The sequence below is a fragment of the Mastigoproctus giganteus genome, chromosome 2, assembly GCF_048544385.1.
Source record: "Mastigoproctus giganteus isolate SK-2022 chromosome 2, ASM4854438v1, whole genome shotgun sequence".
NCBI classification, from domain to species: Eukaryota; Metazoa; Arthropoda; class Arachnida; order Uropygi; family Thelyphonidae; genus Mastigoproctus; species Mastigoproctus giganteus.
In genome coordinates, this window is record NC_143576.1 from 128,387,674 (window position 1) to 128,401,180 (window position 13,507).

General features: G+C 36.5%; 1 protein-coding gene across 2 annotated transcripts in view; it reads right to left on the reverse strand.

Annotated features, from left to right (window-relative positions):
• Positions 1–13,507, reverse strand: part of C3G (C3G guanyl-nucleotide exchange factor) — a 410,407-nt gene that overhangs the window by 15,521 nt on the left and 381,379 nt on the right. The gene's annotated exons all lie outside the window — the stretch shown is intronic.

Here is a 13,507-nt window from a genome sequence, read left to right on the forward strand (position 1 = left end):
AAAAATCATAAATTGTATAAAAAGCAATGTACCTCTTGGTTATTTGCTGTGGGAAGAAATGGGTTATTATAGGCAGATTCTCCAGCATAGAAATTAGGCAGCTTAGAGAAAAAGTTAATGTATTTTTGACAAATAAAAATTCTGAACTGATTGCCAATTTCCAAAATATTGATTGCTTTGCAAACTGCATATTTATCAGGCATTTTTCACCTTTTAAATTATCTCAGTTTAAGTCTGTAAGGTCTTAAAGAAAGAAATTTTCAATATTATGACAAAACTGAGCTTTTAAAAATAAACTAGGACTATCGGATCAATGAGAGCTAAAAGAATGAACAAATGCAGTTTTGACATGTTTCCTACTTTCTGGGAAGCTATAAATGAGAATTTTAATACATAACTCCTCCGTATTTGGTGGTAAAAACTCCTCTGTATTTGGTGGTCATTAGCATTAGCATTAGCATTAATGCTAATGCTAAATGCTAATACTCTGGGGTTACTGTTTCCCATAAGTAGTACTTTACATTTGTCAATGTTAAACTTCATTTGCCACCTCTCAGCCCATCTTCTTAACCTTTCCAGATCCTGCTGCAGCAGCATACTGTCAGTAGTGTCCTTAACAACCCTGCCAACCTTGTATTGTCTGCAAACTTGGATATTAAGCTTGATATACCATCATCAATATCATTTATAAATTCAGAAAACAACAATGGACCCAACACTGAACTCTGAGGGACTCCACTAATAACATTAGTCCACGATGAGCAGTGTCCTCTTATTACCACTCTCTGTCTTCTCCCCCTCAACCATCCATTTATCCATAGCAGCAATTTGCCTCCAATGCCATACTGCTCCAATTTGTGCAGCAGTCTTCCATGTGCAACAGTATCAAAGGCCTTTCTAAGATCCAAATATATGATATTTGATTCACAAGTGCAAAATGTGATTCAAATGGAGTTTTTCACCAGTGCCTCAATTAATGGAGGCACTGGTGAAAGAAGCACTGCAGGATCATCTAGACAAGACTTCAGTTATAGCTAGGACACAGCATGGTTTTGTTAAGGGTAAGTCTTGCCTGACCAATTTGATTGGATACTATGATGCAGTCACAAAAGAACTGGATGCAGGGAATAACTTTGATATTATATACTTGGATCTTAGAAAGGCTTTTGATACTGTTGCACATGGAAGACTGCTGCACAAATTGGAGCAGTGTGGCATTGGAGGCAAATTGCTGCTATGGATAAAGGGGTGGTTGAGGGGGAGAAGACAGAGAGTGGTAATCAATGGACACTGCTCATCGTGGACTAATGTTATTAGTGGAATCCCTCAGGGTTCAGTATTGGGTCCTTTATTGTTTTCTGTATTTATAAATGATATTGATGATGGTATATCAGGCTTAATGTCCAAGTTTGCAGACGATACGAAGGTTGGCAGGGTTGTCAAGGACACTACTGACACTATGCTGCTGCAACAGGATTTGGAAAGGTTGAGCAGATGGGCTTCGAGGTGGCAAATGAAGTTTAACATTGACGAATGTAAAGTACTACATATGGGAAACAGCAACCCCAGAGCAACGTATCAACTCTGTGGTACTACACTGACAGTGGTAGAGAATGAAAGGGACCTGGGGGGTGGTTGTGCAGGCAGATATGAAGTTCTCTGAGCAGTGCAGACGGGCTGCAAGAGTAGCTCATGGTGTATTGTCAATGATATATAGGAATTTTTCTAGCAGGGATAAGGAGGTGATTATTCCCTTGTATAAGGCAATGGTCAGGTCACACCTAGAGTACTGTATACAGGCCTGGAGGCCTCATTTCAAGAAGGATGTAGAGCTGCTGGAACAAGTACAGAGAAGGGCAACTAGATTGGTGAATGCGACAAAGGGGTGCTCTTACGAAGAAAGGCTTAAGTTTTGCGAATTACAGTGTCTGGAAACCAGGCACCAGCGAGGTGATCTGATAGAGGTGTACAAAGCCTTGAATGGTTTGAGCATGCTCAGTGCTGATGGGATTCTTCCTCTTGCTCAGAATAATCACCTGAGAGGGCATAAATTCAAATTGAGGAAAGACAGATGTAGGATAGATGTGCGGAAATTTGCCTTTAGCCAGCGGGTGGTTGGTGGGTGGAACAGACTTCCATCCCTTGTCGTGGAAGTTGATAGCCTAAATAAGTTTAAGGCTCAGCTGGACAGGTATTTCGAACGAACAGAGGGGTGAAGTGGAAGTGGTTATTTTTATTTATTTATGTTACTTTTTTTTTTTTTTTTTTGGCTGATGCTGCATAAGCTTGCTTTCTTGCATCAAATGCCTCTACTAATGCTAATGCTAATAAATATTCACTTGTATAAAATCTCATATGTAACTATTTAAGAGAAATTCAACTAGTATTTTCCTGCAACTCTGACCTATACTCAAGAACTTCTCTTCATCAACTTTTAATTGACATGGTGTTATACAAATTTTTTAAAAAATAACACATGGTGGGCTCAACCACTGCAGGGTTAAAGGGAAAATAACAAGCCTGCACTACCGAAATATATAGTGTAATACGCATAACTGCATTTAGGATTCTATTAGATAGCGTAGTATTGACAATTAATTAATTAAATTTATTGATCTCATTAATTTAAAACATCATGCCCCAGACTAGAGCAGCAAAGCAACGGGCACAAAGTGGCAGGAGTACTGTAACTCGTGGGAGAACAGGGGGGGGGGGATTCTCCGACGCACCACGCATCACAGCCTAAAAAAATGTGCAGCTTGTGAAATGTTTGCCGAACTCTCTGGAACAGAACATGCTCTAGCCAAGAAGGATGTCTTTGTGTGTGCCAGGTGCAGAGAGTGTCTAGAAATTAGATGTCAACTCAGCATTCTAATGGGTGTCTATGAGAGCTTGAGGTGTAGGGTAGATGCCCTCGAAGAAATTAATGAGGGGCCCATCAAGCTCTCAGCTGCCCAACTCAATGCCAGTGCTCACTCCTGGGCATCAGGCAACACAGCGGCAATCTCCAAGGCAGAATGCACTGGTCCCACAGGAGTTAGTTATTGTATTGTCAGGGAGACGGGGAATATATATTGTGTAAAATGGATAGATGGAATAGGACCAGGGTATGTCTGGGGGGGCAAAAGTTGATGACATTGTGAAGCATATATCATCTTATAAGGGAACAAAGGGTGATATTGTTGGACACATTGGCACCAATGACATTAAGAGTAGGAGATCTGTAGATTTACTTAACAAGTACAGGTCAATGTTGCAAAAAAGTCGTGAGTTAGGGTTAAATTTTAAAGCATCTTCAATTCTGCCCAGACACGATAGGAGGGAGTACATGATGAGAGCCTTGTCAATCAATTCGGCCCTGGAGGGAATGTGCAAGGCTCAAGGGGTAGAATTTTTTCAGCATGGTCTTTGCTTGTTAACAGGAGAGACTGCTTCTACAGGGATGGGTTACACTTAAATAGAAAATATTTGCTGATGCTATCGAAGCAGTGTTAGGTGGGTTGGAAAATCAGAGACATGGTGTCACATAGATATTAAGAATGAAGAATTGCAATTTGGGGAGTTCAATGTGTATAGAAAGGATAGACAGGATAGGAAGGAAGGAAGGAAGTGTTATGCTGTTAAATAAGAAAAACAAAATAAAAAGAAGGGCATCCAGTTGATATAGATGAACAGTGTATTCTTGAGTCAATTTGGTGTGATATAAGCACTGCGAAAGCAAAAATAAGAGTAGGAGTGTGTTATAAGCCTAATGACTCGAATGAGTACAATGAACAATTGTACAGAGAAACAGAGTGGGCTAGTAAATCAGAATGTCTTATAATGGGAGATTTTAACTTCCTGGATATTGACTGGAACTTGTGGGTTGTTCACTTACACACTAGTAAGACTTTTGTGGATTTATTGGATGATTGTTTTCTGCAGCAGCATGTTCAAGAGGCAAATAGAGAGGATAATACTCTTGATATGGTTATCAGCAGTGATCATTCATGTATTAAGAATTTGCAGATAAAGTAACCACTAGGTGACAGTGATCACAGTGTACTGATGTGGGATTTACTTAAAGATATAATTACCATCAGGGATAAAGGAAAACGAAAGGGTTTTTCTTCTGTTAAGGTGAGTACAGTGGTCTCAGACAGTTTTTAAATTCTGTACAGTGGGATCAACTGATGATGTTACCAACAGCAAATTCTAAGTGGGAAGCATTCAAGGAATTAATCGTGGAAGCTACTAAAAGTTTCATACCTATTAAGAAATATTGTTCAAGGTTTAGGCCTAAATAGTTGTCAAGTGAACTAATGACACTTGTGGCAGAGAAGAAAAATGCATGGGATGCATATAAATTATCAGGTGACACAGAAGCCTACGGCAGATATAGGCTTGTCTGTAATCAAATCACAAAGGTTAGGCAGATGAGGGCAGATTACGAGAAATCTTTGGCAAAGGATGCTAAGAAAAACGGCAAAGATTTCTTTACTTATATAAACTCTAAAAGGAAAGGGATGAATCTGATTGGTCCACTTGATATCGATGGTTCAACTGTTGATCATCCTGCTCAAATAGCAAACAAACTGAATGAGTATTTTGCATCTACATTGACACATAGGGAATTATTAAGGTTTGAAAATGCCAGAAGGTTATCAAATTGTAGCAGAGTGCTTAATGATTTTGTAATAACCGAGAGCAAAGTGGAGGAGAAATTGTTAAAGTTAAACATAAGAAAGGCACCTGGGGTGGATGGGATCTATCCAGTTATATTAAAGGAGGCGGCAAAGGAAGTAAGCAAAACCTTAGCCATAATTATGAGAGCATTCTTGGACACAGGGTAGGTTCCCCACGGACTGGAGATGTGCAAATGTATCCCAATTCACAAAGGGGAATCGAAAGGTGAAACGGTAATTACAGACCAGTTAGTTTAACTTCTGTTCCTGGTAAAATAATGGAGTCACTGGTTAAAGATGCATTTGCAGGATCATCTAGACAAGACTGCAGCAATAATTCAGACACAGCATGGGTTTGTTAAGGGAAAGTCTTGTCTGACAAATTTGATTGGATATTATGAGTGGTTACAAAAGAACTGGATGCAAAAAATAATTTTGATATCATATACTTGGATTTCAGGAATGCTTTTGACACTTGCGCATGGAAGACTACTGTACAAATTGGAGCAGAATGGTATTAAGGGTAAGTTGCTACAATGGATAAAAGGATCGTTGAGTGGGAGAAGACAGAGGGTGGTAATCAATGGGTGCTGCTCTTCATGGACTAATGTTATTAGTGGAGTCCCACAGGGTTCGATGTTGGGTCCACTGTTGTTTTGTCTATTTATGAATGATGTTGATGAAAGTATATATTAGGCTTAGTGTTGAAGTTTGCAGATGATACAAAGGTGGCAGGGTTGTTAATGATAGTAATAGCAATGTGCTACTGCAACAGGATCTAGAAAATTTGGGCAGATGGGCTAAGAAGGGGCAACTGAAATTTAACCTTGACAAATGCAAAGTACATGCATATGGGTAGAAAGTAACTCCAGAGAAACATACCAACCGTGTGGTACTACAATTAAGGTGGTAGAAAATGAAAGACTTGGGAGTAATTGTGCAGTCAGATAAGAAGTTTTCTGAGCAATGCAGACAGGCTGCCTGGGCAGGTCATGGGGATTTGTCAATGATATACAGAAATTTTGCTAGCGGGGAAAAGGAGGTGATTGTCCCTCTGTATAAGGCAATGGTCAGGCGATGCCTTGAGTACTGCGTACAGGTCTGGAGGCCTCATTTTAGGAAGGATGTAGATTTGCTTGTGCGTGTACAGAGAAGAGCAACAAGATTGGTGAGGGGAATGAAGGGATCCTCTTACCAAGAGAGAATTAAGTTCTGCAAATTGCAGTGGCTGGAAACTAGGCACCTGCGCAGTGATCTGATTGAGGTGTATAAGGCCTCGAATGGGTTGAGCACGCTGAATTCTGATGGGATTCTTCCACTTGTTCAGATTACAAACCTAAGGGGGCATAAATTCAAATTGAGGAAAGACAGATGTTCAGAAATTTGCCTTTAGCCTGCAGGTGGTTAATTGCTGGAACAAACTTCCATCTGTCGTGGAAGTTGATAGGTTAAATAAATTTAAGGAGGAACTGTTTTGTAATTTTTTTTTTTTGTCTGATGCTGCATAAGTTCATCACTTGCTTTTTTGCATCACATGCGACTACTACTACTACCTGTTGGCTGAAGATAAAAATCTGTGATTTTCCACACATTCCTAAATATACACAAATTTTTTACTTAGTATGGTTTTTGTACTTTTTTTTTTCATGTTTCCTCAGAATTATTCTATGAGAGAACCTATTTGGTCCTGTGCCACCAAGTTTGTTCTTTTTTGCTTGTAGTAAAAAGTGGGAATCCAAATGCTGCTGACAATATGAAGCTTGGATTATGTGTTTGTTTATAATTCAAGTTATTTATACAACTCTCCCATGTGACCTATTAATGTAATCCATCCACAAGATATTTTTTAAAAAATAATGCATTTGTTATTATTAAAACACAGAAGATGATATTCATTTGAAACAGAGAGTTAGTAACATTCATATTTCGTGTGCTAAATGGCATAACAAATTTGAAATGAAGAATGGTATCTAATATACGAGGGGTTTCCGAAAAGTAAGGTAACACATTTTTTTTTTTATTAATAATGGTGAAAGGGAATGAGATGAAATGCGGTGGATAGATAGACCCATTAATAACATTTAAAAAGACCGCCAGTGCAGTTTTGCAATACTGTCACCTCACAGCAGATTGTTGTTGTTATTTGGTTTTAAGGAGCATTAGCAACTAAGGCCATATTGCTCCAGGGATATGCGGTGGTCATTTCTTGACCTTTCTGCATCCTCCGTATTTGGTGGTCACGGGCTCAAACCTTGGTCTAATCAAGAAGCGTGTGCAATGCACTGCTGCTCCTGCCCACCTGGCTACAGAGGCAGCCCAAAACAGGTGTTTGTGAAGTTATTCGCTTTTTGTAAGGGTCTTCACCAAGTGACATTCACCATGAATTGGTTGCCGTGTATGGTGAAAAGGTGATGACAAAGAAGCAGGTGGTGTGTTTTTGGTGCAATGAATTTAAAGCGGGCCACGTTGACATTGAAGATCAACGTCGGGTGGACAAGCCTTCATCGAGCAAGACAGAAGACAACACTTTGCGCATTGAGGACATCATTCTTGAAAACAGGCGAGTGAAACTGTGTGAAATTGCACAAATAGTAAATATGAGTAAGTCGACTGTTCACAAAATTGTTCATGATGTCTTTGGCTTTTCAAAGGTATGCTGCCGCTGGGTGCCCCAACAATTGTCAGAGGACAAAGCAAAACGCATGGGGTGTGTCTGGAGAACCTGTTGCGATTACAGCAATGAAACGTAAGTTCGTCACTTTACCCTGGAGAGCAAATAAGACTCCATGACCTGGAAACATCCACAATTTGTACACAAAAAATTCGAAACTGTTCGCAGTGTCCAAAAAGTCGTGGCCACCGTGTTCTGGGATAACCAAGGCGTTCTTGTTGGTGGATTTCTTACTGAATGGAGGAACAATCAATGCACAACTTGACTGTGCAATGTTGGAAAAACTGGAAGCCAACATTTGACGCAAATGACCAGGACTCCTGATAAGTGGTGTGATTTTGTTGCACGACAATGCAACTCCACACACCACTCGTGAGTGGTTGTGTTGTAATTGTTGGGAAACTCTGTCACATCTCCCCTAAAGCCCAGACTTAGCACCTTCAGACGTCCATTTGTTCGGCACACTGAAAAAACACTTTTGAGGAAAGCATTTCATCAGGTGGTGCGATGTTGGCTACTGGGTGTGGGCACAGACTTCTTCAGTACTGGAATTGATAAACTATCCATCGTTTCCACAAGTGCTTCAATAAAACTTGAGACTTTGTGGAGAAGTAGTGCATTTTCACTTATTTCTTGGTGTGTAATTTCAACTTCGTATTATTAAATGTCATCGAGAGAAAAAATGTGTTACTTTCCTTTTCGGAAACCCCTCGCGTATATATAGTATACTTTTGTAAAATAATCAAAGAAGTTTACCTCAATATAGTACGTAGAACACTTCCATATGATACTCTCCAGTAATTAAAATGAAAAAATCATAAAACTTACATTAGAGTAACAAATAATTAAAAAAGAATTTAACCCAATAAAACTCAATTTAACATAATTAAAAATCAGTTTAATGCAATTAAAAATAGGAAAATTAATTAAAAGAATTTTAACGAAAAAATTGCAAATTGATTTTCCTTCCTGAAGCTGACAACGCTTTTTGACCATATGTCTCGATCACAGGAATGAAAATTACAGAATAGGGTTGCGCATGAAACTTAAATAGGGATTATTAGTCTTCGCGCATGCGCGTAAAAGCCCACAAATTGGAGATCAGGTATGGCCAACGAACATTAACAGAATTTGTGTAATTTAATTTCTACGGTTTCTGCAATTAATAGTCACGTATAATTACGTTGGACACTGTATTTTGGCCTTTTTAAATTAAAAAGTATATTTTTCGTTAATGGCGTGAAAGGCTAATTCTGATGCTGCTGAATGAGAAGCACGAACTGAGGCTGCATGTTGATTAACATGCAAATTCAGAGGAAACTGCATAGAATCCTGATCAGATGAGTTGAAATCACCGCAAGAAATGTTGTATACAAGGTCATTAATTTGAGTTGCGAACGAGGAAAAGACTGAGCAATTGTTCAGTATAGTGTGTAATTTCCGTATTGGCCTGGCCACAATTTTAAATTCGGTATCTTTAAAGAATTTGTTAAGCTGTTTGCGCCACTGTTCAACATATGGGACAGAAATAAAGTATTTTTTGATATTACTATTGTTGGTTGGTGTAGTATTTTGTATCCTATCCTTACTTTAACAAAATGTTAAAGTAAGGATAGGATAACATACGTTAACAAAAAAAATGTTTTTTGTTAACGGCGTGCGTGAAGACTAAATAATTCCTATTTCAGTTTCATGCGCAACCCTATTCAGTAATTTTCATTCCTGTGATCACACAACATGACGGTCGAAAAGCGTTGTCAGCTTCAGGAAGGAAAATTGTTTAGCAATTTTTTCATTAAAATTCTTTTAATTAATTTTCCTATTTTTAATTGTGTTAAATTGAGTTTTAATTTCTGGAGAGTATCATATGGAAGTATTCTACGTACTATATTGAGGTAAACTTCTCTGATTAATTTACAAATATTGATGTCAACGTAGAACGTATTGAGCATTACAGTTCTGGTTCATACTATATATATATATATATATATAGATATATAATAATTTTTTTAAAAAAAATATTTTTACACAAAATAAAAAATATATGCATGTATGCAGGTTTGAAATGTGCATGTTTAATGGTTTTGAAACTAGAAAATGCAAGAACCTAACAGTTTTGCTTCATATTAATATTTTATGGATGCACATGTTTTTTTTTTTTAAATATTTTTAGAAAAATTCATTAGATAATATGAATCAGAGCTGTAATGCTCAATATGTTCTACGCTGATGTTAATATTTGTAAAATAATAAAGAGGAGTTTACCTCAATATAGTATGTAGAACACTTCCATATGATACTCCAGAAATTAAAACGAAAAAAAAAATTGAAAAACTTATATTAGAGTAACAAATAATTAAAATATAATTAAAAACCAATTTAACACAATTAAAATATTATAAAGAATCTAACGAAAATATTCAAAACAATTTTCCTTCCTGAAGCTGACAATGCTTTTCGACCATATGTCGTGATCACAGGAATGAGAATTACTGAAAATGGTTGAACATGATAATTACGTTGGACCTTAAGTATTTTGGCCTTGTTAAATAAAAAAGTATGTTTTTTGTTAATGGCATGAAAGGCTAATTCTGACGCTGCTGAACGAGAAGAACGAACTGAGGCTTCATGTTGTTTTATCCCAACATGTCCCAACATATGGGACAGATAAATTTCTGGAGAGTATCATACGGAAGTGTTCAACGTACTACATTGTATCCTAATCCGGTTTATTGTGACAATGTATACAAACAAATTTTTGGATGTTCTAGTTATTACTGATAGTAGTACTATCCAAGACATTTTTACATTCATTTAATAATATTCATTCTAGGCTCAAATTTACATTGGAAAGGGAGGATACGAATATAAAGTCGTTAAACTTTCTAAATTTCATGCTTACTCGGGACTCGAATAAGATCCAATTTAGCATCTATCGAAAACCTACAAACACCAGTATGCTTCTATATTATAATAGCTATCACCCATTCACCTACAAAAGATCTATTATCTTTAATCAATTTCTAAATGCCTATAAATATTCAATGACGGAATCTGCTTTGGGCTCAGTAATATATTACTCAGTAATACATAAACCGGATTAGGGTACAGGCTAGGGATAGGATACAAAATACTACACCAACCAACAATAGTAATATCAAAAAATACTTTATTTCTGTCCCATATGTTGAGCAGTGGCACAAACAGCTTAGATTCTTTAAAGATACCGAATTTAAAATTGCGGCCAGGCCAATATGGAAATTACACACTATACTGAACAATCGCTCAGTTCTTTCTGCTTTCGCAACACAAATTAATGACCTGGTATACAACATTTCTTATGGTGATTGCAACTCGTCTTACCAAGGTTCGACGCATTTTTTTCTGAATATTCATGTAAATCAACATGAAGCCTCAGTTCGTGCTTCTCGTTCAGCAGCGTCAGAATTAGCCTTTCATGCCATTAACGAAAAACACTTTATTTAACGAGGCCAAAATACTTAATGTCCAATGTAATTATACGCGACTATTAATTGCAGAAACCGTAGAAATTAAATTACACAAGAATTCTGTTAATGTTCGTCGGCCATATTTGATCTCTGATGCGTGGACCTTTATGCGCATGCGGGAAGACAAATAATCACTATTTAAGTTTCATGTTCAACCCTATTTGGTAATTTTCATTCCTGTGATCATGACATACGGTCAAAAAGCATTGTCAGCTTCAGGAAGGAAAATAATTTTGAATATTTTCGTTAGAAAGAATTCTTTTTAATTGTGTTAAATTGGTTTTTAATATTTTTTTTTACTCTAATGTAAGTTTTTTGATTTTTTCGTTTTAATTTCTCGAGAGTATCATACGGAAGTGTACTACGTACTATACTGAGGTAAACTCCTCTTATTATTTTACAAATAGAAAAATTCATTATATATATAATGAATAGGTCCCCCTGTATATATATATATATATATATATATATACATATATATATATACAGGGGGACCCTGGTATCAGAGTATTCATTATCTGAGTCCCCGCAGTTACAACGATCTGAAAATTGAAGAATTAAAGCTTTTTTGAGAAAATTGACCAAACACTTGAATATTTTTTGTGAGAATGATCTTCTTCATGTTAGTGCAACAAATGTTAAAGCGTGAAAAAAAAAAAAAAAAAAAACCACGAACAACTCTGGATTCATTCTTTATTCATACAACTGAAAAATAGTATAACTTTAATAAACATTACTTAACCTTACATTATGTAACATATTATAAAAAAATAATTTTCTCATTTTTCAGTTCCTTCATCCATTTTTTACTATGTACAAGTTGTTGAGTTGTTATTTGGTTTTTAGGAGCATTAGCAACTAAGGCCATATTGCTCCGAGGATATGCAGTGGTCATTCCCCGACCTTTCTGCATCCTCCGTTTTTTGTGTTTTTGTGAGATAATACTTTTTGTGAGAACGATCTTCTTCATGTTCGTGCAACAGATGTTAAGCGTGAAGTCAAAGACATAACTAAGTGTTATGACACAATTATCTGAAAAAATATGACCAAAAAAAAAAAAAAAAACACCCCACAAACAACTCTGGATTCATTCTTTATTCATACAACTGAAAAATAGTATAACTTCAATAAAGGTTACTTAACCTTATACTGTGTAACATATTATAATAAAATAATTTTCTCATTTTTCAGTTCCTTCATCCATTTTTTACTATATAAAAGTTGTTGTTATTTGGTTTTTAGGAGCATTAGCAATTAAGGCCCTATTGCTCCGGGAATATGCGGTGGTCATTCCCTAACCTTTCCGCATCCTCCATATTTGGTGGTCATGGGCTCGAACCCCGGTCTAATCAAGAAGCGTGTGCTATGCGCTGATGTTCCTGCCCACCTGGCTACTGAGGCGCCACTATGTATAAGTACATAATAAACATTAATGTATAATATCGGTGTAGATACACCATATCTACTCATCCTTCACAGCGAGTTGCCCATGTGTTGCACTACCTTGAATAAGTAACGCTTCACTTGCAATACAGGGTACCTGCCCACCCACCGATGAAAAGCCAACTAGCTTTGAAACGGTGGCATCTGGGTGGTGGTGCCCACCGAGAATAAGTAACAGTAGTCTTCTCTTTTTTACTTATTCAAGGTAGTGCAATACGTGGGCAACTCGTTAAGGATGAGCACAATATGAGATAATTGTTTTCACACTACTATCATAGTTGTTCTTTAAGAGTTGTCTATGGTGTTTCTACACGGATATTATATAGATATAGAATCTTAAACTCTTAAAACATTATGCCTAGTCGCATTTAGTTTTATTTAAATAATAAACATTACGAAAATTGGTCCCCATTTTAAGTGGAATTTGCTGGAACCAATTTTCTTTGGATAACAAGGATTCCCTGTATATATATTTTTATTCCCCTATATTCAATTTTTATTTAAACTAAAAAAATACCTACAGTAAGTATTGCAATCAATTATGAAAGATGAATATTAGTATACTCCAAAGACAACTCAAAAAACTTTTGCCATAAATTAAAAAGGAAGTGGTCACATGTCAGGTTCTCTGCTACTGGTTTTGTTACAATTGGGGTGCCACTCTGCAGAGTTAGGATTATCCTATCATGCAGTTCTAAATATTTATTTGAATCAGGTCTTTGACTTCACAGCCAAAACTAAGCATAGGAATTGCTTATAAATACAATCGACAACGAGGTTATCTTCGACAGCCTTGAATCCAAAAATCAACGAACTTGTTAAGGAGGTGGCAGCATAAGGATTCCCATCAGGTGTAAAATACAGGAATACCTATAACAACCTAACATATACTACATATGTTAAGAATGAATGCATATTCTTATTTTTAAAAAATAGTTATTCATAAATTGTATCCACAGATTGATTTTTTTTTTTTTTTGGTAGTTTATGGCTTTGACTGCAAAATATAAAAATAGTCTATATCTAAAAGAAGTTGAGAAATACTGAACGTAGATCGTGAATACAGATTCTAGGTGCCTCTTTGATGACCAAACAATAATGTATAATTAAATAATGAAAGTTCCTACATACAAAATTTTCATGATTGTCTGAATAGGTCATTTTACAAACTTTTTGAACTGCTTTCAATATAACAATATGAAAAAAGGAGTAAAAAATCT